This window comes from Molothrus aeneus, unplaced genomic scaffold (assembly GCF_037042795.1).
Source record: "Molothrus aeneus isolate 106 unplaced genomic scaffold, BPBGC_Maene_1.0 scaffold_35, whole genome shotgun sequence".
Taxonomy (NCBI): Eukaryota; Metazoa; Chordata; class Aves; order Passeriformes; family Icteridae; genus Molothrus; species Molothrus aeneus.
The window spans coordinates 1,450,652-1,476,300 of NW_027099016.1; the positions used below are offsets into that span (position 1 = coordinate 1,450,652).

The 25,649-nt window shown below is 51.9% G+C and overlaps 2 pseudogenes; one reads left to right on the forward strand and one right to left on the reverse strand.

Moving 5' to 3' along the window:
• LOC136570612 (zinc finger protein 208-like) overlaps positions 1-25,649 on the reverse strand; it is a 625,335-nt pseudogene that overhangs the window by 311,338 nt on the left and 288,348 nt on the right.
• The window catches only part of LOC136570620 (zinc finger protein 850-like), an 80,935-nt pseudogene continuing 61,359 nt past the window's right edge, over positions 6,074-25,649 (forward strand).

The following is a 25,649-nucleotide window of genomic DNA, read 5'->3' on the forward strand; positions in this document are numbered from 1 at the left end:
CGGTCACCTTTAAAGCAGTTCTAGGTGAACGTTGAAAAACCCATAGCAAAACTTGATTCTCACACTTCTGTCCCAAACCTACCTAACCATATAAAGTAGGATTATTTTGAAAAACGATTCTCATGTTGTATTCTTGTCACTGAAACTGCGGGGGAAACAAAAACCCTCCAACAATATCTTTAGTGTTAGAGAGTCAAGGCATTACTTGGTTTTGGCAAAGATATGCAGCACACATCATTCCATCCACACATAGCCCGAGTGTGCAGAGAAGATCATTCCATGACACGTGAGATTTATTAGTTTTTTCCTAAACTTTCTACAGTCTGAACCAATCTAAATCCACTGATTTAATGTTCATTGCTTCCAAGTGGTGTAGTTTTTAGTATTTGGTTTCCTATTAGATCCGGATTCCTTCCCCTCTGGAGTTAATTAGCTCCACACTCCTGGATTTCCTTCTCAGCCTTTTCCAGACCAGGTGTCTCCAGCTGTGCCGGGGGCAGTGTCTGGGGTAGCTGTTGGTTGCTGTTTGCTGCTGGGCGTTGATGTTTTGTTGCTGGTCGTTATCTCTGTGGGTGTCTTTTGGGCTATTCCCAGTCTGTGGAGATGTTGAACTCATCTCTGTTGAGTGGTGTAACATCCTTTAAATAAAACCTTTAAAATTCCTTTCCCCAAGGCAGAGACAAACGAGCCTGAGAGAAAGAAGATTTAAAAGAACCAAAATGGGTACATTTTGCAGCAATGCAGTCGCAGTCAGCCCAGAGTGTGGGTGTGAGTGAGCCCCAGAGTGGAATTGTGCCCTGGTGCTCCCCAGCAGCTGTGGCAGTGCAGGCCCAGCCAGCGCTGAAGCTGCAGCAGTGGCAGCAAGGCTTGGCCGCAGTGGCTGGAGGTGCCAGAGGAGGGTGGCCAGGATTTCCGAGGGTTTGAGCAGAGGATCTGTGGGCAGGCCCAGGGGCTTGGCCCGCTGTGGAGCCCTGGCTGCTGCTGCGTTGCCTTCAGGGCAGGCTCAGTGGCGGCTCCCATGGTCCTGCTGCAGGCGGGAAGTGCAAATCTCCGGGGCTTCAGAGCCCCTGAGGCCAGGCTGAGGGGTCCCCCCGTGTTCAGCTGTGCTGGCGGCTGTTTCTGGCCTCAGGGACACTTGGCATGGGCCCCTTGGCCACCAGTGGTGCTGCTTTGCACTCCTTAGGCAGGAGCCGATGTCCTGGCTGGGTGTTGGCAACAGCAAAGTCCCAGGGCAGGCTCTGTGCCAGCCCAGCTTCCTGTGGGAGAGATTTCACAAGAGACAGGATTCTGGCCACGGACTGCTTGAAACATACATCCCTTATCTCCACCCTGCACTAGGTGGAGAGTTACCAGGGTAAGGAATTCCAGACATCAATTCCAAGGGAGATAATTGAATATCTGCCCTGGGTTTGGTTCTTCTTCTTGCCATAGCCAATGGCAAAAGCTGTACCCACGGCATCTTGGTTTCTATCACCAGCTTCCATAGGTGTTTCTTTATTTCTCCTGACCTGATCTCAGGGGGTGCCAGGGGTTATGGAGGTCCCATTGTATTCCTAAAGCTGCCATAACCCCCTGAAGTATCTTTCGAGTAAAATGAGTTCTTCTTTCTGAGTCTATTCTTCCACAATCCCTTCTCTATGAATTAATTATTTCAGAAATACCCTAATAAGTGATGCAGTGATTGCATCAGTCAGATTGAAGCAGTCAGAATTGCTTTTGCCCCCTGTTAGGTGCTATGGTGTCATCAGAAGATATTGAAGCCTTCCTGCCCAGGGCATTTCAGTGCCAGGCTCTTACAAGCACCCAGAGCTCCTTGGGTTGAGCTGAGCATGGGGTGGTGACCTGCGCTTTGTCTGATTCCCCTTCCTTAATAACAGCCTGTCTTGTAGCTCTTTTCCCTTCTGCTGCCCTTGCAGAGCCATCCACAAACACATTTTCTCCCTCCGTCCAGGGATTGTCCCATCAATCTCTCCCAGCCTGGGTCTGGAGCTCTGTCCCTTGAGTGCAGTCCTGGGTTTCTTGCCAGCCCCTCTCCAGGCTGTTCAAACAGGAGCTGGGTTAAACCCTTGCCCTGTCCTCAGTTCTGAATCCTCCTGTGCCACTGAACAAGTTTCATACTGTAATAACCGAGCCCTGCTCATCCATTTAGAGGCTCTTTTGGTTGTCAGAGCTTTAACTTGATGCCAGATTTGAACTCTAGGAGATCCTCCTGTTGTCATCAGTTTTCAGGCCTCAGTTCCCATGTGAGCTGTGTCTGCACAATTCTGCAGACATTGAGGCCACTCTGGCCACTGGGTTAAACATTTTAACACAAGAAATCTTCGGCACGGCCCTGCTTAACATCCACCTATAATTAAAATTCTTTCTCCCTGTCTAGGAGGGCCAGGGCAGGAGCCTCAGTTAATCTGCTTTTTAACACTTGAAAATTCTGTGATTCCTCCTTGTGTCCATCCATCCAGTTTCTTGACTGGAGTGTTGTAGGGAGAGATCCCTGGCTCCAAAGCCCTGCCTTTAAGAGAGAGTCAGTAATAAGCTGTAAGCCCTTCCTTCCCTCTCTTGGAATAGGGTGTTGATTTTAAATCAATACAAGCAACCTCTTGTCCTTGTTGCTTCAAAGTAATTTGGTGAGGCTCCATATCTAATTTTCCCTCTTTCCCTGGACTGTCCACATTTCTGGGTTCACTTCAGCATAGGCCTTGCCAGACATTTGACACATAAGTACAACATCATAAGCCTCTGTATCACCTTTTACAATATAAAAATCCAGCCACCAAATTCCTTCCCAGTAAATTGCAATCACAGTAGGAAGAAAAAGAAATTAATTTATTTCAAGCCTATCCCCTACATCTCCTAGTAGTGGTTGATGAAATCATACCTGCTCATCTTTCCCACTTATTCCCTTAATAATTAAACCATGCCTTTCCTATTTTGCCCATTAGGTCTAAGATTCAGAGTGGATTGAGAGGCCCCTGTGTCCATCAGGAGAGGCCTCCTCTCAATGCAGACCCACCTGAATGTTCTCAAGGGCTCCAGTGTGGAGGGTCCCTGGTGTGATGGGAGCTGTGACAGCCCTGCCAATCCATGTCCATCAAGGGGTGGACTTGCTGGTCCTGAGGGTGCTGCTGTCTGTGCTTGCAGTGTCCTTGTGCCCTGCAGCTGGAGCCCTGATTCCTTGCCAGGGGCTGTTTGGGTGGGCTGTCCCCTGCCGAGGAGGGCAATGCCTCTGCCGGGTGCTTGTGGCCGAGCCCGTGCCCTGGGTGCTGGGGCCCCCTTGGGCCCTGGGGTTGATCCCTCAGGGGCTGTAGGAACTCTGCCCTGGCCTTTGCCTTCAGCTTGGCCTTTTTCTGCTCCCTTCTTGCATTCACCTGCTGGGCCTTTGTGCCCAAGTGCTGCAGGCCTTCTTCTGCCCCTCCTGCAGCCCCCCTCAGTGTCTGTGGGTGCTCATCCTCTGAGAGCTGCTGAGCTTTCTGCAAAATCATTCGTTTCTGTGGTGATCCCAACAAAAGAAAAGAAAAGAAAATCTCGATCCTTCCCTTATAATCCACATTTCCCAGATGTTCCTTGCTCCTCGTCCCTGTGCTCAGGGTGCCCTCCCCAGCCCGTATCCCAGAGCCGCTCCCTGTCCTGCCGCAGTGTCCAAAGGCGCCCCCCGGCGGGCAGGGCCGGCAGCTCCACGGGGCCGGGCAGCGGCCGGGGCGTCCCGCAGCCTCCTGGGGGCCGGGGGCCACTGCCGGCCCTGCCCGGGGCTGGTGGGGTCAGGCAGCGCCCGGCGCTGAGCCCCGGCTGCCCCACAGCCCCGGCCCGGCCCCGCAGCTCCCCCCAGGCCCCCAGCCCGTGCTCCCGGTCCCGCACCTCTGCGCCCGGTGCTGCCGCTGCCCCCCACAGAGAAACCCCCTGAAACCCTGACCTCCTTGTTTTCCTCTCCGGGAAACCGGGGATACAAATGATCAGCTGGCAAATGTTGAGGATAAGACTCTGCTGAAAAACATCCAAATTCTGAGTATTTTTCTCTTCCTCCCCTTTTCTTTTTCTCACCACATAGATTCCTCCTGCTGCTTCCTGCCTTAACCATATTCCTGCACACTCCCCTTCACCCAGTCTCTTCCCAGCACACCAACACCATCCATCCCCTGTTGTCCAAATCCCTTCTCCACTTCTCTTATTGCCCCCCTGGGTGTCCAAGTCCTTAATTGACTCTGAGGGAGTGTGCAATCTACCTCAACCTTCTCCCAAGGGACCCTTCAGAGATATTTTGGGATCATCATCCCTTTGGCACAGGACCCCTTCCTGGCTTTCCCTTTTCTGTCTCCATGGGTGCCCTGCCATGCTCACTCCCCAAAGATCCCAGTGCACTCACTGATGAGATTTTCAGTGCTCTCTCCCTGCTGACTCTTCACAGCCCCCCCGATGTGTCACTCGTCTGTCTCCTGGTCACTCTCAGGTACCCAATCAGTCCCCGGTGCTGCCGCCCCCAAGGGGGCCGATCACCCAAACTGGGTGAGGCACCTTCAGCTGCACTCACTGCCCGCTGCCCCAGACGGTGGAAGGAATTCCAGACGAGTCCCAAGGTGTGTGGAAAAATTGACATCACCAGAGGATTCTGTCCACAAAGCAGACAGAGGAGTCCTGTAAAAGTAATTTCATTCCTAAAGAAAGGGAGAGGCCATGGGACATTTCCTACAGGGTCTTTCCGGTTGGTGGAGGACACAGCCTCCTGTTCATCCTAATTTTCCCAGCTGCATCTCCCTCTTCCTTTCCTCATTGGGTGGTGTACTTGAGAGGAAGAGACTTCCCAATCCACTTACATATCCCCTTGACATGCTCCCTACTTTTGTGTAGCAACCGATATTCATGGCTCTGTGAAGTCTTTGTTGTTTTTCTTCTCGAAGTTCATGAATGTGGCAGGACCTTGGCTGAGCAGCAGTCTGTGTCATCAGTTAACAACATTTTCTTAAACTGATGGCTTCTCCTGTCGCTTCCTTACGTACAAGTTCCTGGCTCTATCTCTCAGCAGATTCACAGCATCTGATTGTAAAGACACTTTCCTCTTCTTCCTTTCATGGGGATCCCGCGTTTGTGGGACATCCCCCCTGGAGCAGGGTGTCCCCCCTTGCTGCAGCCCCAGCCCTCAGGCAGCGCTCAGCCAATCAGAGCACGCGGCTCTGATGACTCAGCAGTTGCCAGGCAGACCCGCAGCTCTCAGCGTTCCCCACCTGCGCCCAGCGCTCCCCTCGGCCCCAGCGCCCCCCTCGAGCGGAATTTGGGGAGGTGGGAGTGGGGCAGCGCCAAGGCCGGGCCCCCCCCGCGCTGTCCTGGCGGGAGCGGCTGCAGTGGGGACCGAGTGCGGGTGGGAGCGGCCGGGAGCCCAGCGCTGCCCCAGCCCGACCTGCCCCAGCTCCATCCCTGCCCCTGCCGTGGGATTCTGTGGGTTTGGGGGCAAGAGGGAGCCGGCAGCGGGTGCTGGGCCTGGGGCAGGAGGAGAAGGGAAGGAGAAGCAGGGTTGAGGAACAAAATGGTGAAACCCTGGACGTGGGAGGAAAAGGTGGGATTGTGCAGGAGAAGGAGGAATAGCAGGAGGAAGAAGAATGTGAGGAAGAGCAGGAACAGAGGAGGAGGAGGAGGAGCAGAAAGAGGCGGCACCACACGGTTCTACTCCTCCCTGTATCTGCAGCCTCCCCCCCAGCCCCAGGAGCTTTGTCCGTATGCAGCAGGTGACCAGGGGAGGGGGAATCCATGATTTTCACAGAGGCCGAAACTTGGGGTTTCTGAGCTTTACTGGGCAAATGTTGGTGCTTTTGTTTTTTGTGAGGGTTGAATGTCTGTATTTTGAAGGAGGTTTTTGCTGAATATTGACGTTTGGGAAGTTTTTGATCTGCATCTTGATGTTTAGAGGATTTTTGTGCTGAATCATGGTATTTTGGAGGTTCTTTCAGACACAAGATGCCCAATGACTTTCCCAGATGAACTTGGGCATGGAGGTTTTCCCAGTCCAAGCTGCTCTCCTCTTGATTTTTTCTGCAAACCAGGATTTTTAATTCTCAGGGTGTGGCCTGATGGAGGAGGGTGAAAAGCCCCGAATGTACCTCATGAAGAGGGGCTGCAAACCCTGCCCAGGGAGTTCTGGGGAGGAAAGAGCCCCCATGAGCCAGGAATGCATCCTGGGATCCAGCCAGAGCTTGGAGCTGGTGGAGAAGCCTCATGGCAGGGAGAAGCCACACAGGTGCTTGGAATGTGGGAAATGTTTCAGCTGGAGCTCCAGCCTGAGGCAGCACCAGGTGATCCACACTGGGGAGAGGCCCTTTGAGTGTGGGGAATGTGGGAGGAGTTTCAGCCACAACTCCATCCTGATCCAACACCAGAGGAGCCACACTGGGGAAAAGCCCTTTGAGTGTGGGGAATGTGGGAAGAGCTTCAGGCAGAGGGGCCAACTGATACGACACCAGGTGATCCACACTGGGGAAAAGCCCTATGAGTGTGGGGAATGTGGGAAGAGCTTCAGCATCAAGTGCCAGCTGACGGAACACCAGAAGATCCACACTGGGGAAAAGCCCTTTGAGTGTGGGGAGTGTGGGATGAGCTTCAGAGGAAGCTCGGCCCTGATTCGGCACCAGGTCATCCACACGGGGGAACGGCCCTACACCTGCTTGGAATGTGGGAAGAGCTATGGGTGGAACTCTGACCTGAGAAAACACCAGCGCACCCACTCTGGGGAGAGGCCCTACGAGTGTCCTGAGTGTGGGAAGAGGTTTCACAGGAGCTCCGATCTCCTCAAACATGAGCGGATTCACACAGAGGAGAGGCCCTTCCGCTGCTCCGACTGCGGGAAGGGCTTTAAGGAAAACGCCAAACTCACCATCCACTGGCGCATCCACACTGGAGAGAGGCCCTACGAGTGTCCTGAGTGTGGGAAGAGCTTCTCACAGAGCTCTCACTTGACAGAACACCAACAGAGGCACCACTAAGGGAAGTCCTGTGAGTGCCCCACGTGAGGGAAGAGCTTTGTGCGCTGCTCCAGCTCTGTCCCCCATGAGACGATCTACATTGGATGATCCTCAGTGAGCGTTGCTGGGCAGAGCCCTGGTGATCCATGGTCCTGGTGATCCGTGTTGGGAAGACACCTGGCTTGGAGGCTCCACATCTTCCTGGTTCCCTGTGGGCAGCTAGATAAACCCAGCAGCAGGAACATCCATTGGGACACAGACCTACAATGGGAATTCCTTGGGGAGGGCAGATTTGTTGACTTTCAACCCCATAAAATCTTTTGCATTCAATCCTATCTTCTGGTGACATCAGGGAGTACTGAATGGTGTTGAAGGTATGTTCAGGGTGGACTATATGATGTTTGTATCCCCAGTCTGTTCTCTTTATGCTGAATAATAAGTTTTGTACCTTTAAGACTTGTCCTGAGAGTGAAGAGGGAGAGAAGAAATGCCGAATTTGTTTTCAGAAACTGCACTCACTCCTCCACATTCCTGCTCCTGCACTGTGTTGTCTGCGGATGGACAGACAGCGGGACAGAGCTCTCCTTTGCTTTTAGTTAGTTTTAGCTAGCTGAGGTAAAGTAGTTCCCTACTGTGGATTGTTTTTCCCTTTTCTTTGGACCTGTTTAAACCTGCTGTGGCCTGAACACCAGAAGAGCACGGGCAGCTCACACCTGTGCCCCACCAGGCCGGGCCTGGGCCGCGGCATTTCCAGCACCAGAGGGACTGATAAGGGACTGAGTGAGCTGAGCTACAGCCCACAGAGGGACTTGGTGAGTTTGTCTCTCTTTTAGAGCAGCAAGAGGTTTTATTGTTTAATATTGTTTAGGTTTTATTGTGTAATAAACAGTTTTTTCCACTTTTCTTCAAAGAGGTATTTTATTTTTCCTGAACCAGCTGGGGGACACATGGACATGGAGGGGGACATAGCCATTCATGGGGATGTGGGTGGACACAGGCATGGATGGAGATGTGGGGAACAATGACAGGGATGGAAACATGGTGGGGAGACAGCCGTGGGTGAGGACATGGTGGGACATGGCCAGTGACATGTGGGGACATGGCCATGGCTGGTGCCATGGGGGGAACTTGCAGGGGATGTGGGGGATGCTGGGTTTGAGGGAGTTGAGGGTTCCTGGGAGGGATTTGGGGCTTGCCGAGGCCTTTGGGGACCCCAGGCCAACTGGCTCTGGCTGTGCTGGGAGACCCTGGGGGAGGTTCTGGGGCAGCTGCTCAAGGACCCCCTGAACTGGAGCCCCAGCCGGGCATTGGGCTCCTGGAAGGGGATGAACATCTTTGTCCCCAGGAAGAAAATCCCAGCACCCCCAGGGTGTCAGGGGCAGCTGAGAGGCCACAACAGGAGGGGAAAGCCAGACAGAGCTGTCACACTCTTAAACTACACCCCAGAAGTCCCAAAACTGAGGGATTGCTCCCAGGAAAAAGCAGCCAGGAGATGCATGAATTGAGGGAAAGGGGGGATGTGACCCCCCAGGCTGAGCAGGAGGGACCTGCATCCCCCAAAACCAAATAGGGACGAGAGGTGGAGCTGAAGGCACGATGGGAAAGGGGTGGGAGTGCAGGGAAAAAGAGGATTCAGAGTGGGAGAGGGATGGGATCCCCAGATTGAGTTGGGAGGGGTCCTTGGGTTGGGGGAACGATAGGAGAGGGGAGGGAAAGTTGGGGATGGGATAGAAAAAGGGTGGTTCCGTGGGGATCCCACTGTGTCCCCATCGCTTGATCCCTGGAGTGATTCCCTGGGGCTCTGGAGGGGAATGGATCTGCACTGGGTGGATTCCCAAGCCCCCTGCCCATCCCTGGGGGGCTCATGGGGGTTTCCCTGGTTCCCTCCACCCAAATGCTGCAGCCATGGGAGAGAGAAGGGTGTGAAAGGAGGATCTGGATTGGGCACGGAGGAGGAGCAATAGGAAGAGGAGGGAGAGAAGAAGCGGAGGATGGGCAAAGGAAGAGCAGGAAGAAGAATAGAAAGAGGAGGAGCCGCAGCAGAACCACGCTGTTTTCCCACTCGCCCGCTGAGTCTGCAGCTCCCCTGGCCCTGGCAGCACCTATCCCCCCAGATCTCACAGGTGAGTGGGGAGGGGGAACTCACCCCAAATCCATTGGAGGATCTCTGGGAGGGTTTATTTCAGGGGAGGGGATGTTTGGATCTTGCAGGGCCCCAAGGGTGAGACACAGATGCCCCTTTGGAGAACTGTGGAAGGTTCCTGTGGCAAACTGTCTGTACTGGCTGGGGCAGTGGTACCAGCTGGGGGGGGACATTGGTGTTGGGGCTCTGATTGGCATCAGAGTGGGGAGAGCAACGAAGGCCAATCCTGGAGCTGGGGGATCCTGTCAGCCTGGAGGGGTGGGGGAGGCTGGAGATGAGCAGGGTCTGGGCCCATCCAACTGTGTACAGGGCGGTTACTTTTTGAGCTGGACTTGGGAAGCAGGACCAAGGGCCTCACCTGTTGTTTTTCCCCCAAGCCAGGATTTGTCAATCCCAATCTTTGTCTGGATGGAGCTGGAGGAGGCTGCGAGGAAAAGGAAGATGGCCTGGGACACTGAGGCAGGCAAGGAGGAAGTCACTGCCCCTTTCCCCCTCTCCTCTGTTTCATGTCTCAGCCCAACATTTCCTCTGGCTGCAGGACAACCCCGCTACCAATGCCGTCCTGCCAGGGATGAACTGGGGGGATCTCCTTCCCCTTCCCTCTGGCACAGAGGCAAATCCCATCCTGTCCTTGTCCACAGCTCCTTCCCCTTCTCATTCTGTCCTTCTTCCTTCCTCATTCCTTCCTCTTCTTTTCTTTCCTTTCCTTCCCCAGGCACTGAGCTGCAGACAGAGACCAGGGAGAGCAAATCCCTGCTGCAGAACCTCATGGAAAAGGCCATTTTGAGCAGCTCCATGGCATGGGAATCCAATGGGGAGGAAAAGCCCTGGAGATCCCACACAAGGAGGGGTTGCAAACCCAGCCCTGGCAGCTGTGAGGAGGAAAGATGCCCCCTGTGTCCAGAAGGCAGCCAGAGATTCATTCAGAACTCAGAGGTGGTGGAGACACCTCGTGGCTGGCAGAAACCCCACAAGTGCTTGGAATGTGGGAAGGGCTTCAGCCGGAGCTCTGGAGCTCAGATGTGATCTGGTGCTGCGGTGCTGGGGTGGAGAGTTTGCCCGGCTCACGTCCAGCCCCGATCAGCAACGGTGGGGCGCTTGAGGAGCCCGAAGCTCCTATCGCGCCTATGGGTCCGCAAGCGAGAGCGGAGGAGGGCGGCAACGCAGGGAGGCGCAGGCGAAGAAAGAGGGACTCAGCCTTCGGGAGGGGTAGGCAGGTTTATTGGAGGAAGGTCGGTCGGGGAGAAAAAGCAGGGTGGAGGGAGAAGGACTGAGCACCGAACTGAGGGCAAGTAACAGCTTATAAGGGAAGGGGGAGGGCCCGGGAGGGGCAACATGACAACCAATGAGGGTATGAAAGAACTGATACATAGGTTGATGAACGCATGAAACCAACAAATCAGCAAAAAACTGGGGAGGGGTCCCTGCCCCTGCCCAATCACTCGACACCCTGGGGAGAAGGTTCTAGAAGGAAAGGCAGGGCTGCCGAGTGATGGACAAAGGCCAGGGGTGGGGACAACAAGACACATCTGATGGATAGGGGAGGGGAAACGTGACAGACAAATAACGACAAGAAATTGGGGACCTCCAGGGAAAGAGGGGGGAACTATTCAGGATGAACCAGACCAAATCAAACAACGTTACATCACACACCACCACATCTCCCCCTTTCGCAAACAACAAAAAAGGAAAGGGGGGACGGGGGGACTAACTTATTATAAGTATCTGAGTCTTTTGCTCTCATTGTTCAAGTTCGCTGTCTTCATAAGACAGTTCTTGGTCCACGGGCCCCATGCTGTCTCTTTCGTCCGGATCCTCCCAAGAGTTTTCTTCTGGTGAGTTAGGGGGTGCTTGGAGTTGGAGGACTTCCGGAGAGGAGAGGGCTCGGTTAATAAAGTTTTTCAGTACTTTCCATAGTATGGAGGTAGCGAGTAACACAAGTATAAGTGAAAAACATAAATAAACGATTGGCTTCAGGATGGCCACTGCCCAGTTTGAAAACCCCCACCCGCGGAACATGTCCCCCAGCCAGTCGGTAGTTTGCGCTTTAATATTTTCAAGATGATTTTGCATGCGCTCAATGGAGACTCTCGCGTCTTCAGCCCTGGATGAGAGGTTGAGGCAGCAGAGACCTTCAAACTCCTCGCACTTGTGCTGGTGTAACAGGAGGAGGAAATCGATGGCGGCTCTGTTTTGGAGTGTGGCTTGCCTCGTGACTTTCTCATCATAAAGGAGGTCCGTTAGGGCGGCTGATGTAAGATTGGCCTGTTTTACAACCCAACACTCTAGGCGGCCCAATTCGCCTAGTGACTTCGCGATCGCTACCCAAGGGAGTAAAACTGTGAGGGCAGTCGCTTTTGTACGGTCCCAATGTTCAATCACAGAGTCGCAGCCTTCATCTAAATTCTTTAAATCTCTTTTGATACGTTTTGAATCGAAGGTCGAATTGAGGCTTGCGCTTTTATTTTGCCAATCAATAATATGGGTCAGGTTGGGCGTAAACAGGGACAGCCGGCCTAATGCACATGGTCCCCCGATAGGATTAGATGGGATTCCCGCCCAAGCTCGGTTTCCGCAAATTAAGAACAAACCATGGGGAAGGGTCACTGCTTTGTCATTCGGGGAGGTGGCTAGAGGGATTTTTTCAACACGTTTGCACCATTGGTTCGGGGGATAGGAGGCATTGGAGGGGTTCAACAGGGTCAGAGTGCGTGGATACCGGAGTGAGGCAGAGGGGGGGTGTTGGGAACCCGGGGCTTCTCTAAAATATAGAGGATTACCGGGGCTGGGGATATATCGAAAAATGAGGCAAACTGGGGCAAGTGCAGAGCCGAGCAAATGGAGCTCTGGAGGGTTCACCTCAAGAGTAGGTTGTAAGCGGAGGTGGTCTCTCCAGGCGTCCCAAAAAGCAGTGGGGGATTTCGGGGTAGTTCTGAAGGAGTAAATATAATTGAAAGGGGAGGGAAGCTGGGAAGGGGGGAGCGGGATCCCCACGAGGCAAGACGCCATCGGGTCTTCAGCTGCCGCCGTGTTCAGGCAAAGGTGATCTTGCCCCAGGGCTTCCGCGAGGGTCCGCCAAACATTAGGTTTCGGCTGGGGGAGAGTCCATGCAGAGCAGCTGGTGGTGAGCGTGGCCCAAAGGAGGTAGGTGGCAACTGAGCGTGTCTGGGGCTGTGCCATACCTGAAAACTAAAAAGAGGCAGTATCAGGGTGGAGAACTGGGCTTTAAGAAATGGGAACTAAGTATTCGAACGGTTCTGGCTCATCGCTGAACAAGGAACATATGGGCGGAAGAAGGGGGTCAGGGGGCTTTCTTCGGCGCCTCCAACTGGCGACACGGACTTGTTGCTCTTTCGCCCGGTGTTTCGCTTCCCTGGGCACAAAAGGCCGTACCCACTTTGAGGGCACCCACTTGGGACCAGAAGGAGTGAGGACGCAAGCGTACCCTCTCCCCCAGGTCACCAAGTCAAAGGGCCCTTGGGTCTGCCAAGTCTCCGGGTCCTTAATGAGGACCGGAGGCTTGGCTGTAGGTTGCAGCGCGTTGTGGTTCCCGAAGTGCCTAACCATGGGCGGATTCAGACTCTCAAAGGAGCAGTTCAAAAAATTCAAGGTGAACATCGCCCTTGAGAGTCTGATGTGAGGGGGCTCTACCTTTAGGGTGGATTTCTGGTGTTCTAAAGTTTTCTTAAGGCTTTGGTGAGCCCTCTCTACCATGGCTTGGCCTGTCGGGGAATAGGGGATGCCTGTTCGATGTTCTATTCCCCATTGCTGCAGGAACTGACGCAGTTCCCTGGACTTGTACGCAGGCCCATTATCAGTTTTGAGCAGCCTAGGGATGCCCAGAACAGCAAATGCCTGAAGTAGGTGTTTTTCGACATCCGCTGCTCTTTCCCCCGTGTGGGCGGAGGCGAATACCGCGCCGGAGAAAGTGTCTATCGAGACATGAACAAAGCTCAACCGGCCAAAGGAGGGAACATGAGTGACATCTGTTTGCCACACTTCACAGCTCGAAAGTCCTCTAGGATTTGCCCCCAGGCCCAATGATGGAAGCTGGTGGGACTGGCACTGGGGACATGTCGCCACGATAGCTTTGGCCTGTTCGCGCGTCAGATTGAACTGGCGAACAAGGCCAGGCGCGTTTTGGTGGAACAGCTGGTGGCTTAGTTTGGCCTGACCGAAGCGATCAGGGAGCGGGGCTACCTGAACAGGAGCGGCAAGGGCATCAGCGCGCCTGTTGCCTTCCGCAATGAACCCCGGCAAATCGGTGTGTGACCTAACGTGCATTACGTAGAAGGGCTGCTCTCGGTGGGAGACTAAATTTACAAGTTTGGAGAGTAGCTCGAAGAGGCGAACATTCAAGACGTCCTGGAGGATTGCTCCCTCCGCTCTGGACACTACACCGGCTACATATGCCGAATCAGTTACCAAATTGAAGGGCTCAGAGAACCTCTCAAAAGCCCGGACGACTGCATCTAACTCAGCCACTTGTGGCGATCCTTCCACCACAGAGATGTCTGCCTCCCACCGCTGAGTTTGAGGGTCCCGCCAAGTCATCACTGACTTGTGGGATGCTCCAGATGCGTCAGTAAAAACGGTCAGGGCATCGAGGGGTCTCTTGCTCTGTACTGACTTAATGGTGAAAATAAATTCTTGATTAAACAATTTGTGGGCCGGCCGATCTATCGTAATTTGGCCCGTGTAGCTGTCCAGAGCTAGTTGTAAAAGTTCATTCGTCTGAAGGACGTTCTCAAACATTGTTAATTTGAGGTGGCCCGTGCCGAATTTAATGGGAAGATGAATGCACGTCAAGTCCTCACCTGCCAGCTCCCTGATCCGTGATCTCGCTTTCCGGATCAGGTCAGCCACCAGCTCCAGTGGCGATGTCATTCTTTTGGACCTATGGTGGCTCAGGAATACCCACTCTATGATCAAGAGAGGGTCCTTCGCCCCGCGGTCCTTGCTCTTCCCGATGACTCCGTCCCACTGGAAGAGCATGCCGTGAAGGTGTGGCAGTTTCCCCAGAACAATAAAACGGAATGGCAGACCCGGTTGGTACCGGTGGGCCTGCCTGGCCGAGATTAAACTCTGAATTTTCTCCAGAGCGGTTTTGGCCTCCGGGGTGAGGGTCCTAGGAGAACTCAGCTCCTCTCCCCCCTTCAACAAATTGAAGAGAGGGGTTAGGTCTTCGGTGGGAATACCTAACCAAGGTCTCACCCAATTTAAAGAACCACACAGTTGGTGGGCATCTGCTAGGCTTCGAATATTGCTTTTTATTGCCAATTTTTGCGGAACAATGGTCCGCTTGGTAATTTCAAGGCCAAGGTACCGCCAGGGCGGCATCCTTTGAATCTTTTCTTGCGCCAGCTCAAACCCTGCAGCAACCAACGCAGCGGTTGTCAGGTCAAGCGCATGAGCCAACAGGTCGTCGTCTGGCGCACAAATCAAAATGTCATCCATATAATGATGAATGACGGCTGACTCCACAGCTGCACGAACAGGGGTCAGCAGGGAAGCGACGTACCATTGGCAGATCACCGGGCTGCACTTCATGCCTTGTGGCAATACGGTCCAATGGTAGCGCTTGCCTGGGGCTTCACGGTTAATAGATGGAACCGTGAAGGCGAAGCGCGGCGCATCATCAGGGTGTAGAGGAATTTGGAAAAAACAATCTTTTATGTCAACAACTGCCAAATTCCAATCTTTAGGGAGCATCGCAGGGGACGGCATCCCTGGTTGGAGGGGTCCCATATCTTTAATGACTGCATTAATTTGACGGAGGTCATGCAGGAGTCGCCATTTGTCTTTGTTGGGCTTTTTGATGACAAAGATGGGAGAGTTCCAAGGCGACATGGACTCTACTAAATGCCCTTTCTGTAGTTGTTCCTGCACGAGCTCGTTGAGCGCCGCTAATTTTTGTTTGTTTAGCGGCCACTGCGCCACCTGTACTGGTTCATCTGAAAGCCAATCCAGCTTCCAGGTGGGGCGCTCAGCAGTGGTCGCTGCCCGAAAAACCTGGGGAGTCACTGGTAAGTCAATTCGGGCTCCCCACTGGGCCAAGAGATCCCTCCCCCACAGGGGTTCCGTATAATCTAATACAAACGGACGAACAGAAGCCAATTGTCCGTCGGGCCCCGTAATTTGTACGATGCCTTTCGATTGCTTCGCCAATTGAAGCCCTCCTACACCTCTGATGTGGCCAGGGACGCTTTGCAATTCCCAACGCGACGGCCAATCCCGAGAGGGAATAACCGTGACGTCTGCCCCTGTGTCCAGCAAGCCGCGTAGAGCGACTTGCTCTCCCCCCTTTTTTAGTTTACAAATAAGTTTGGGCTTTTCATGCCCAAGAGTTTGAGCCCAGGCTACTGTGGGTATGTCTGGAGCCTGGGTTGCCGATTGAAATTCCGGAGGTGATAAATCGGAAACAGCATACGGTGGTGACACGACAAAGAATTGGGCCATTATTTGCCCCTTCGGTAGGAAGAGCGGGGGGTGGACACAATGCAGCATGAGTGAGATTTGTTCCGAGCCAGCGGGAAGCAGGCTCGGGACAATACTCACTTCTGGTGGGGTCGCCTTTGTGTCGCCTAGGACGAGGAGACTGTGGCTTTGACGTTCCCAGTTTGTTAGACCCTCCGGGAGGACAGCAACGTGGTGAAAACCGGCGGAACGGAGATGTAATGGTTCCGCAAGCTGCAACCTACGGGAGGAAACACAGGATGAAAGAGCATGAGTATTAATGGGTGGTGTTTGTGTCAGTCCGGCATGAAAGTCAAGTCCAGTTGGAGGCATTATTTCACTGTTCTCCCTCTTCTCCCGCCAGGACGGATGGTGTGAACAGGCCTCCGCATTTGTGTCCTGGCGCAGGGGGCCGCTGCGCTGTTTAATTAGTTTTTTTGAACAGTTTGCCCGTGGGTCCCCTGCACGGACTTTTTAAACTCATAAAACTGCTGTTTGAGGGGGCATGCGGGCATCCAGTGCCCCAGCTTCCCACATAGATGACACGGTGTGGCTGGAGGCTTGGGCACCGGGGTCGACATTGGTGGCAGCGGTTGCGCGGTAGTGGGACAGACGTCGGTGGTGAATGGGGGCTCCTCGACGGCGGCGGCGGCGGGACGGAAAGGTGTCTTCATGCGGGCGGCTGCGGCAGGTGATGGTCCGGTACCTGATGGAACTAATACCTTTTTTCCACACACCAAAAGCATGTCCCGCAGGGTGGGAGCTGGCTCCAGAGGGAGGCTGTTGATCGCATCTTTGCAGGCTGAGTTGGCATTGAGGAATGCCATCTCTTTTAACAGCTCGGCCTGCAAGTGCTCTCCCTCAACTTGATAGTTGATAGACTTTCGGAGCCGCTCCACAAACTCGAGGAATGGTTCCTCGGCACCCTGCAGGACCTTGGCATATGGGACCTGGGGTGTGGCCGCTCGCAACCCCAAGAAAGCCTTTTCAGCCGCCCGGGCAGTTTGCTGCAGGACCTCCACAGGTATGGCTCTGGCTTGAGTTGCTCCGTCACTCCAGTTCCCCATCCCAAGCATATGGTCAATGGAAATGACCTCTCCGTCTACACTCATCCCGGAGTTCGGGGAATCCCATAGGGACGGGAGCACCTTCAAGGCTTCCTTTCTCCACGCTGCCTCCCAGAGCACTTGCTCGGTGGAATTGAGGAGGCAGCGGAAGACTCGGCGGAGGTCGGCAGGTGTAATGACCGACTCCGCCAGGACGGCCTGAAGGAGTCCCCGAAAATATTCGGAGTCCCTCCCGAACTCTTTCTGTGCTTTGCACAGCTCTTTCATGGATGAGTGAGAGAAGGGGACCCATTGAGCCAGGGTTGTCCCATCTCCCGCGGGATGAAAAACGACCGGGGCTGCTGATGGGACTGCAGACAGCTCCGGTCCCCGGCTCGGGACCCCCCCCCCGCTAGCCCCCAGAGCGTGGGAACCGGAAGGGAGGGCGTGGGAACCGGGAGCGGGGGAGGGAGGGTCCCGGCGTGGGAACTGGAGGGAGGGTTCTGCAGCAAAGTGCCTCCCCTTATGGGAGGGGCCCCATGACGTCGTTGCGGAGGCGGGGGGTGGTGGGAGAGGAGGGGAAGGGGGAGGAGTTGCAGGGGGTGAAGGCGGGGGAGGAAGGGGAGGAGAAGGGGGCGGGGGAAGGGGAGGGGGCGTGGGAGTATCTCGCGAGAGGGGAAGGGAAGGGATTTGGGGGGGGGCTCGGGAAGGAGTGAGGGAACTCTGGGAAGGAGAAGGGGGTTTTTTAGGATTGAACACGCGGTCCCCTCCATTTTGGGATGATTTGACGCCATCTTGGCGAGAGGACCGCGGAGAACTGAAACGAACTTTGGGTTTAACAACTGGGGTCGAGGGGGTGTGGAAAGAGGGAGCAGGAACAGTCTCCTCCGGAGGTTGGCCAGACCTTCGGAGGCTCGGGGACCGGGTCGCCCGCGAGGAACTTAGGGACGGGTGTTTCCCTGGCGCGGGGCTGTCGCGGGCTGCTCCCCGCAGGGACTCGGTTCGGGAGGGAGGGCGCGAGGAACGAAGGGCAGGTGCATGGGGACGGGGAGAACTGGGGTATAACTGGGGGTCCGCTGGCTGAGTCCGGGAAGAGGGTTTAGCAGCGAGGGCAGAAATCAAAAGGGATATTAAACAAAAATGGCTCTGAAAAGATTTGCTGCCAGCTTGGATCTCTCTCTGAAGGCGGGATTGAACCCGCCTCAGAAATCTGGGATCCAGGACTGATTCAGCATTTAAATCAGGGTAGGTACGGGTCAGCCAGCGGACTAAACTTTTAACTTCCCTTTTATTAAACTTATAATTCCCACCCCCCAGGGTACCCACAACTTGGTAAAAAACCCCTTTCTGAGTGGCCGACAGTTTAGCACCCATATTTGCAGATGGAATACGCAGGGGTCAGCCACTCGCTCTACCGCTAGCAACAGGAAAATCAAAAGGAATCTAAAATAAAACTAAACGGGGTCCCCACTGACCCTGACCTCCCCCTCCCACTGGCCGAGGAGAGGACCGGGATGCCTATGCCAGGTTTTCCGTGAGGTCAGGTGGTGGGCTGTACAACACAGCCAAGAGACTCACCCGTCAGGGGGACGAACCAAGGCTGCTGCTAGCGGGAGCTGCCTGCGCCGAAGGCGGCCTCTTTAGGGTGCGCTGAGAGGGTGTCGCCTTCTTCTCTCCGGAGCACCGCACCTCCCGAAACGAGGGCGTGCTACACGGAGAGCGGTGAGTCGCCCAAAGGATTAGAGCAATCCAACCCGCGCGTCGCGGGACTCCTGTTCCGAGATGCAGTCCTCCGAACGGTGTTCAGGATCCGCAGACTGCCTCAGATGCAGGGGTCTTCACGCCACGCGTTGGGCGCCAAACTGCTGCGGTGCTGGGGTGGAGAGTTTGCCCGGCTCACGTCCAGCCCCGATCAGCAACGGTGGGGCGCTTGAGGAGCCCGAAGCTCCTATCGCGCCTATGGGTCCGCAAGCGAGAGCGGAGGAGGGCGGCAACGCAGGGAGGCGCAGGCGAAGAAAGAGGGACTCAGCCTTCGGGAGGGGTAGGCAGGTTTATTGGAGGAAGGTCGGTCGGGGAGAAAAAGCAGGGTGGAGGGAGAAGGACTGAGCACCGAACTGAGGGCAAGTAACAGCTTATAAGGGAAGGGGGAGGGCCCGGGAGGGGCAACATGACAACCAATGAGGGTATGAAAGAACTGATACATAGGTTGATGAACGCATGAAACCAACAAATCAGCAAAAAACTGGGGAGGGGTCCCTGCCCCTGCCCAATCACTCGACACCCTGGGGAGAAGGTTCTAGAAGGAAAGGCAGGGCTGCCGAGTGATGGACAAAGGCCAGGGGTGGGGACAACAAGACACATCTGATGGATAGGGGAGGGGAAACGTGACAGACAAATAACGACAAGAAATTGGGGACCTCCAGGGAAAGAGGGGGGAACTATTCAGGATGAACCAGACCAAATCAAACAACGTTACATCACACACCACCACAATCTGGCTCCAGGTGATCCACATGGGGAAACGGCCCTACAAGTGTGGGAGTGTGGGAAGGGCTTTGGGTGGAGCTCCAACCTCATCAATCACTGCAAGATCCACACTGGGGAGAGAACCTATGAGTGTCCCGAGTGTAGGAAGTGGTTTCTGAGCAGCTCCAATCTCATCGTAATGAGTCAAGGGATCAGCTGGAAATGTATTTACGATAATTGAAAACTGTGGATGAGTCAAGGGGCCAGCTGGGAGTATAACTGAGATAGTAGAAGATTACATATTTTAGTTAAGATTTTAAAATTAGTTAAGAAGGTATGTTAGCTAAGCAAAAATCACATAGGTTAGTGAAAGAGTAACAAATCTATTAGAAAGTAAAGCTCGGAGTGACAGGGATAGATGTAGCAATTGTGGAGGAGCAGAGACCATAGAAATATCTTGCCTTAAGAATAATCAGTTTGGAGAGGCTTGGACCATGACCAGCAGATCAAAAAGTCCTGCAAACTCGCCATGGGTGAAGAGTTTACCATGAGGAAGAGAGCTTTCTTCTTCACATACACCCACTCCCTTATTTCAAAATCCCACAGACCCAATTAAGGCAGTGCAATTGCGCAGACATATTAGGTATTCAGCTGATTATAATACAAAGTGGGCAGATAATGATTATGTATTGTGCATCCTTAGAAACTGCTTGGATATGTAAAACCTTTTCTGTATAGAGAGCAGGAGTCCGCAACTCCTTGCACATCCATTTGGAAATGATTCCTTATATGTCCAGCACTGCGATAAAATACCCTTCTTTTCAACTTTAATTAGTTGAAGAGTTGTCTGTCCGGGCTTCAGTACATCAGCAGATTCACACTGAGGAGAGGCCCTTCCACTGCCCCGACTGCGGGAAGGGCTTCAGGCGCAACTCCACCCTCGTCACCCACAGGCACATCCACACTGGGGAGAGGCCCAATGAGTGTCCTGTGTGTGGGAAGAGATTCTCCAGAAGCTCTCACTTGGGCCAACACAAATGGAGGCACCATTAAGGGAAGCCCTGCCAGTGTCCCCCATCCCGGTGTCACCCCCTTTTTTCTGCCCTCAGAGCTCCTGAGCCAGTGGCAGCCGCAGCCCCTTCCCGTGGCCTTGCACCTGACTGGGACCTCCTGTGATTGCGCAGGGAGGATTGGGGCTGTGACTGAGCAGGGAGGGTGGGGGCCAGGGAACACTGGGTGCTGTGGGTCTGCCCAGCAACTGGTGAGTCATCAGAACTGCTCTCTCTGATTGGCTGATCCTTGTTCATTGCATTCTCTTGTTGCCTGTGGAGAGGCCTGGGAGTTGAGAGAAGGAATGGGACAGATCCCACCCCGAGCACTGGCACAGGGAGAACAGACCCAGCCTGGGCACAGGGAGTGAATTTATTACCGACCAAATCACATCAGGACAAAGAGAAGGGAAAGGAATCTCTCCAACATCTTCCCCCCACCTAGGGGGGTTAATGATGATGGAGAGACGGGGACATCTGAGTTTAGATCAGAAGCCAATTTTATTGAGTATGCCAGGGATTTATATGGGGTTTTACTTGTATGGTAGTTATATAGGGCTCCATTTTTTGTAACAATTTCCCCTTGGTTACACATTCTTCAGGACATCAGGTCACCTGGTAACATTATCTTATCACTAAGTTTCACATCTTGTTTCTTGGTCCCCTCTTGCCCAGGGAGCCTTAATCTGTGTCTGTCCCTCCCACAGTTTCTGCTCAATCAGGCCTAAGATATCAGGCCCCTTCATCAGTTCCACTGTACTTTTTGTTTTATTCCCCATACCTCCCCCTATCCATTCAAACAAAAATACACTCTTAAGTGACTTGTCTATTAATTTTTTCACACACTGTAAAATACAAGGAATAACCATAACAATACATAATACAATGCCTAATACATAGAAGCCTATTTTAACTAAATTTTTTATCCATCCACCAAGTCTCCAATCCCCCAGAAGTTTTCCTAGCCCTGTAAACCCTGATACCACTGGGTAATCTTAACCATTTTCCCAAGGGCATAAGTCTGTTAGAGGTTAAACGGGCGCTGGTGTGGTGGTGAGGTCCTGTTCACAAGGGTTCTCCGCCAATGTTGGTGTTCAAGGTGAATCTTCAGGTGATGCACTCAAAGATTCTTAAAAACGGCTTCACATTCTTTGCTGGAATCCACTCGGGACCATTCTCTGTGGAGACACAAGCAAAACCTCTACCCTAGGTGGCCTAAGGATAAGGCCCCAATATCTTACCAGATTCTGGATCCTTCACTTATGCAGGTTTTTTTTCCTTTTGTTGCAATTGTGAATCATGATTAAAATGTCAAACAATCGGTGGGTTGGGGTCCATCAAAGAACAATTCCAAAAGTTGATCACATAAAGGGCTTTCTGCAGTCTCTTGGCAGGGTTGCCATCTCTGGCCCCCCTTATGTTGTACCAAGAGATGTTTGAGGGAGCCATGAGCCTGTGACAGATTGGCCTGTTGGGGAATGAGCAATACCTGTTTTGTGCATAATTCCCCATAAGTCAAAAGAGTTAGCAACTCAACGGGAAATATAAACTGGGCCATTGTCTTTACTTCAGATGTATACCAAGAGTGGCAAAAGCAGCAGTGAAGTGTCTAGAGACATCGTAAGCTGTTTTCCCTGAATGGGCAGATGCAAAAAGAGCACCAGAAAAGGTATCAATAGAGGAATGAATGTATTTTAAATGACCAAATTCAGAAAAATGGGTAACGTCTGATGCCAGACTTGAAGGCTCTGAAGCCCTCTGGGATTAATACTTCCTGCAATAGAGAGAAAACAGCACCATTGGCAGCCAGGACAAACAGCAATAATTCTTGAAGCTTGGGCTTTACTAATGCCAAAGTGCCAAATCAAAGTGACACCATTTTGCTGAAAAAACAAATGGATCAATTTAGGCTGTTCTATCTTATTAGGCAGAACAGATTGTTGTACAGGCATTGTTAAAAGGCCAGCTTGCCTGTTCCCTTCAGCTAAAAATCTGGGACGGTCTGTATGTGAACAAATATGCATAACAAAGTAAGGAAATGTTCAATTTTCTAAGGAAAAAACAAGGAGCTGCAACCAATAAAATTGTTGTGAATTTTCAACTCTTTCTAAACTGATGCTTTGGCTCTCATCACTATTCCTGCAACATAAGCTGAATCTGTAAGCAGATTAAAAGGAACATAAAATTTTTGAAAAGCTCTGACAACAGCAGCAAGTTCAACAACTGGGGGGGACCACTCAGATATGGATAAATCTGCTCTCCATTAGACCCACTAGAAGAGGGGTCTCTCCATACTACCACAGATTTCTGAGAGTGACCAGAACCATCTGTGAATACTGTTAAGGCTTGAAGTGGAACCTCACTCCTCCTGGGTTTCTCTGTCAATTGAAAAAAAAAAGCTTTAAAAAAGCTTTTAAAAGCTGTTAAAACAACTCATGTTTTGGAGGATGTATTGAGATTTGTCCACTGAATTCAGGAAAGGCCATCTGAAGAGCCTTGATCCCTGAACTATCCAATTCAAATAAAAGGTGGTTAAAGGTAGGAAAAGAGTGGAAAATTCCCCTCCTGCAAGAGAAACGAGTCTCTGTCAAGCCTTAACAACCAGTTGGGCCATCATTTCCTGTTGGGTACTGATGGTTTTAGTAATTTGGGGTGTAAGTAAATCCATTCAGTGATAAACAAAGAGTCTGGTGCATTGGGGTCCCATTGAAACATCAAGGCATGGGGCTGTTTTGCTGGATGCAAGATTATTAAAAAGAAAAGCAGCTCAGGTGCCCAGTGTGCAGCTTGTTGGTTTATTATGACATCAGCTGGGCATTGCAGCGCCTGCTGAACTTGAAATGTAAGTTGTCTAGGTGATAAAAGGTCTGAATCTCCTTTTAATCATTCAAACAAAGGACTTTTAGCTTTGTATTTGAATTCCCTAACAAGGAGTGCACCCAGTTGATTGTTCCCAAACATTTTTGTGCATCATGTAAGGTGCAAATATTTGTCTGAATTTGAAGAGCTTGGGGAGAAATTGAAGAGACTCCAATGCACCACCCCAAATACCTCCACGAAGGATGTTTTTGTACCTTTTGGGAGCTATGCAAAGCCCTGCCTGATTTACAGCTTTGGTGACAAGGGCTAACTAAGGCTTTCTCCATGACTTCCTGTTGTTCAGCTGTTACAAAAATATCATCCATAGAATGGTGCAAAAGAACATTAGGCATTTGTTGATGAACAGAATTGAGGACCTAGCAATATACCACTGGCAAATAGTACAGCTGTTTTTCATGCCCTTGGGTAAAACTATCCAGTGATATCGCTCTACGGGTGCCTGCATTTTTGTGCTTGGAACTGAAAAGGAAAATTTAGGACCATCATCAGGATGTAAAGGAATATCAAAAAACCAATCTTTTAAATCAGTAACAGTCAAGTGCCAATTTTTGGGAATCATGGTAGGAGATGGGAGACCTGGCTGTAAGGCCTCTGTGTCCTCCATAGCTGCATTATTTTTCAAAGATCATGGAGTAAGCGCCATTTGCCAGTTTGTTTTTTGATAACAAACATGTGAGAATTCCAAGGACGGTTAGAAAGGACAAAATGCTCTTTCTGGAGTTGTTGTTGGAGCAACTCTGTTAATACACAAAGTTTTTGCAATGGTAGGGGCCATTGATCCACCCAAACCATTTTCCCTGTTTTCCAGGTTAGTTTTAAAGTGTCGCTCTCCAACGGCCCCCTTTAAAAAGCTGATTGAATCCTAAAGCCCCATTGGGAGAGAACATCCCCCACCACGGTACCATTGGTACTGGTAATACAAACAGTATGATTGAGCACGGTGTCCCTCGGGCCCTTTGATCTGTATCCAGTGGTGGGTTTGACAGCTGCGGCTGCTTCCTTCAATGCCTGAAATTGCCTGGAGCACTTTAGCAAGGGACCACTGTGAGGGCCATTTGTCTTGAGAGATAATTAACTTCAACCCCTGTGTCTATGAGGCTGTCAAGTGTTATCTTTTGCCCTTTTAATGTCAGGGTACACCAGCATGTGGGGTATTGTTCTAGTATAGGTTGTACCCAACATATTTGGGGTGTTCCAGTAGACCCAAATCCCCTTTTTCATATTACGTCTGTAAAAGCTATGCTCATGGTTTGGGGCAATAAAATCAGTTGAGCTATTCAAGTTCCTTGGGGAACAGTGAAAGGCAGTTGGAGTGTCCAGGCCATGATCATAATCTCATTATCAGAGTCTAAAACCCCAAGGAGAACAAAAAGTCCCATCAAAGAAATGGATGACCAACCTAAAAACAATGCATGCATACGCTGCCTGGATGGTCCTAAAACTCCTGTGGGAAGCAAATGAACTGATGACTTAAGTAACGTTAATGTGATGGAGGTTGCCAACCCAGACAGGTTCATCTGTCAACCATATCAAGGCTACAACTGGACATTCATTGCCCTGCATCACAGTGGCCCCTATTAAAAATCCGTATTTTGACACCCCATTGAGATAAACAATGTCATCCCCACAAACTTTGAGGAGCATCGGCAACATAGGGCCTGATGTTAGCTTGTTGGCCATCAGGATGCTTCACATTAATTACAATGGCTGACAAACCACCTGTTGTAGCAGCACCCAACCCCAGAAGTCCAAAACTTGCATGAGTGAGAGGCCATGATTGAGGCCAGCAAAGTCATGAGAGTATTGTGATATCTGCTCCAGTGTCAATCAAGGCTGTTAATGATATGGTTCCTGGATGACATCCACTGGCAGTGAGGATGCGTGTCTTTTCTGGATGGTTCTCTGATACTTTCTCAGCCCAGAACACTTGAGGTACCCCTGTTGATCCAAAACTTCCTGTGCCGTGACTTCGGTCCACTGTATTCAGAACAGAACTCACAAAAGGTACAATTTGAGCAATGCAAGTTCCTTTCTGAATAGTGACAGGAGGGTCATCAATGGATACCATAGCATGAATCTGTCCTAAATAATCAGCATCAATAAGTCCTAAATGCACATGAATACCTTTTAATTGTAGTACTTGATCTTCCTATCAAAAATGCACTCAATCCCTGTCCTATTCAACCATAGGCATCGAGGGGCACTTTGCACATTTCTTTTGTCAGAATGGTTACTGTGTCAGCGGTGGGTATATCAATCCCTGCAGACCCACGTGTTGCCCCTGAGTATTGTTCACAAATGTTTAGCTTTGCAGGGCTGGGGAGGCCCATATTTGCTGCTGTAGTTGTTGGGGTATTTGTTTTCCCACATGCCCCTTTGCGCTCCTCTTCTTGTTTCCCTGCAATAGCTGACCATTTGCATGATATTTACTCCTGCATTGTTGAGCATAGTGCCCAAATTTAGCACAGCAATTGCACACAACATTGCTGTTTGTGCTTGGCTTAGATGTTATTTTCTGGGTATTACACTGTGCCATTACTTGCCCTTGCTGTCCACAATTATAGCATTTCGATCAAGGTCTTAGAACTGCAGCAAGAGCTGCTATTTTATGCTCTACTGAACCAACTTTCAAGCAAGCAGTAATCATTTGAGGCAATGTGGGTTCCCC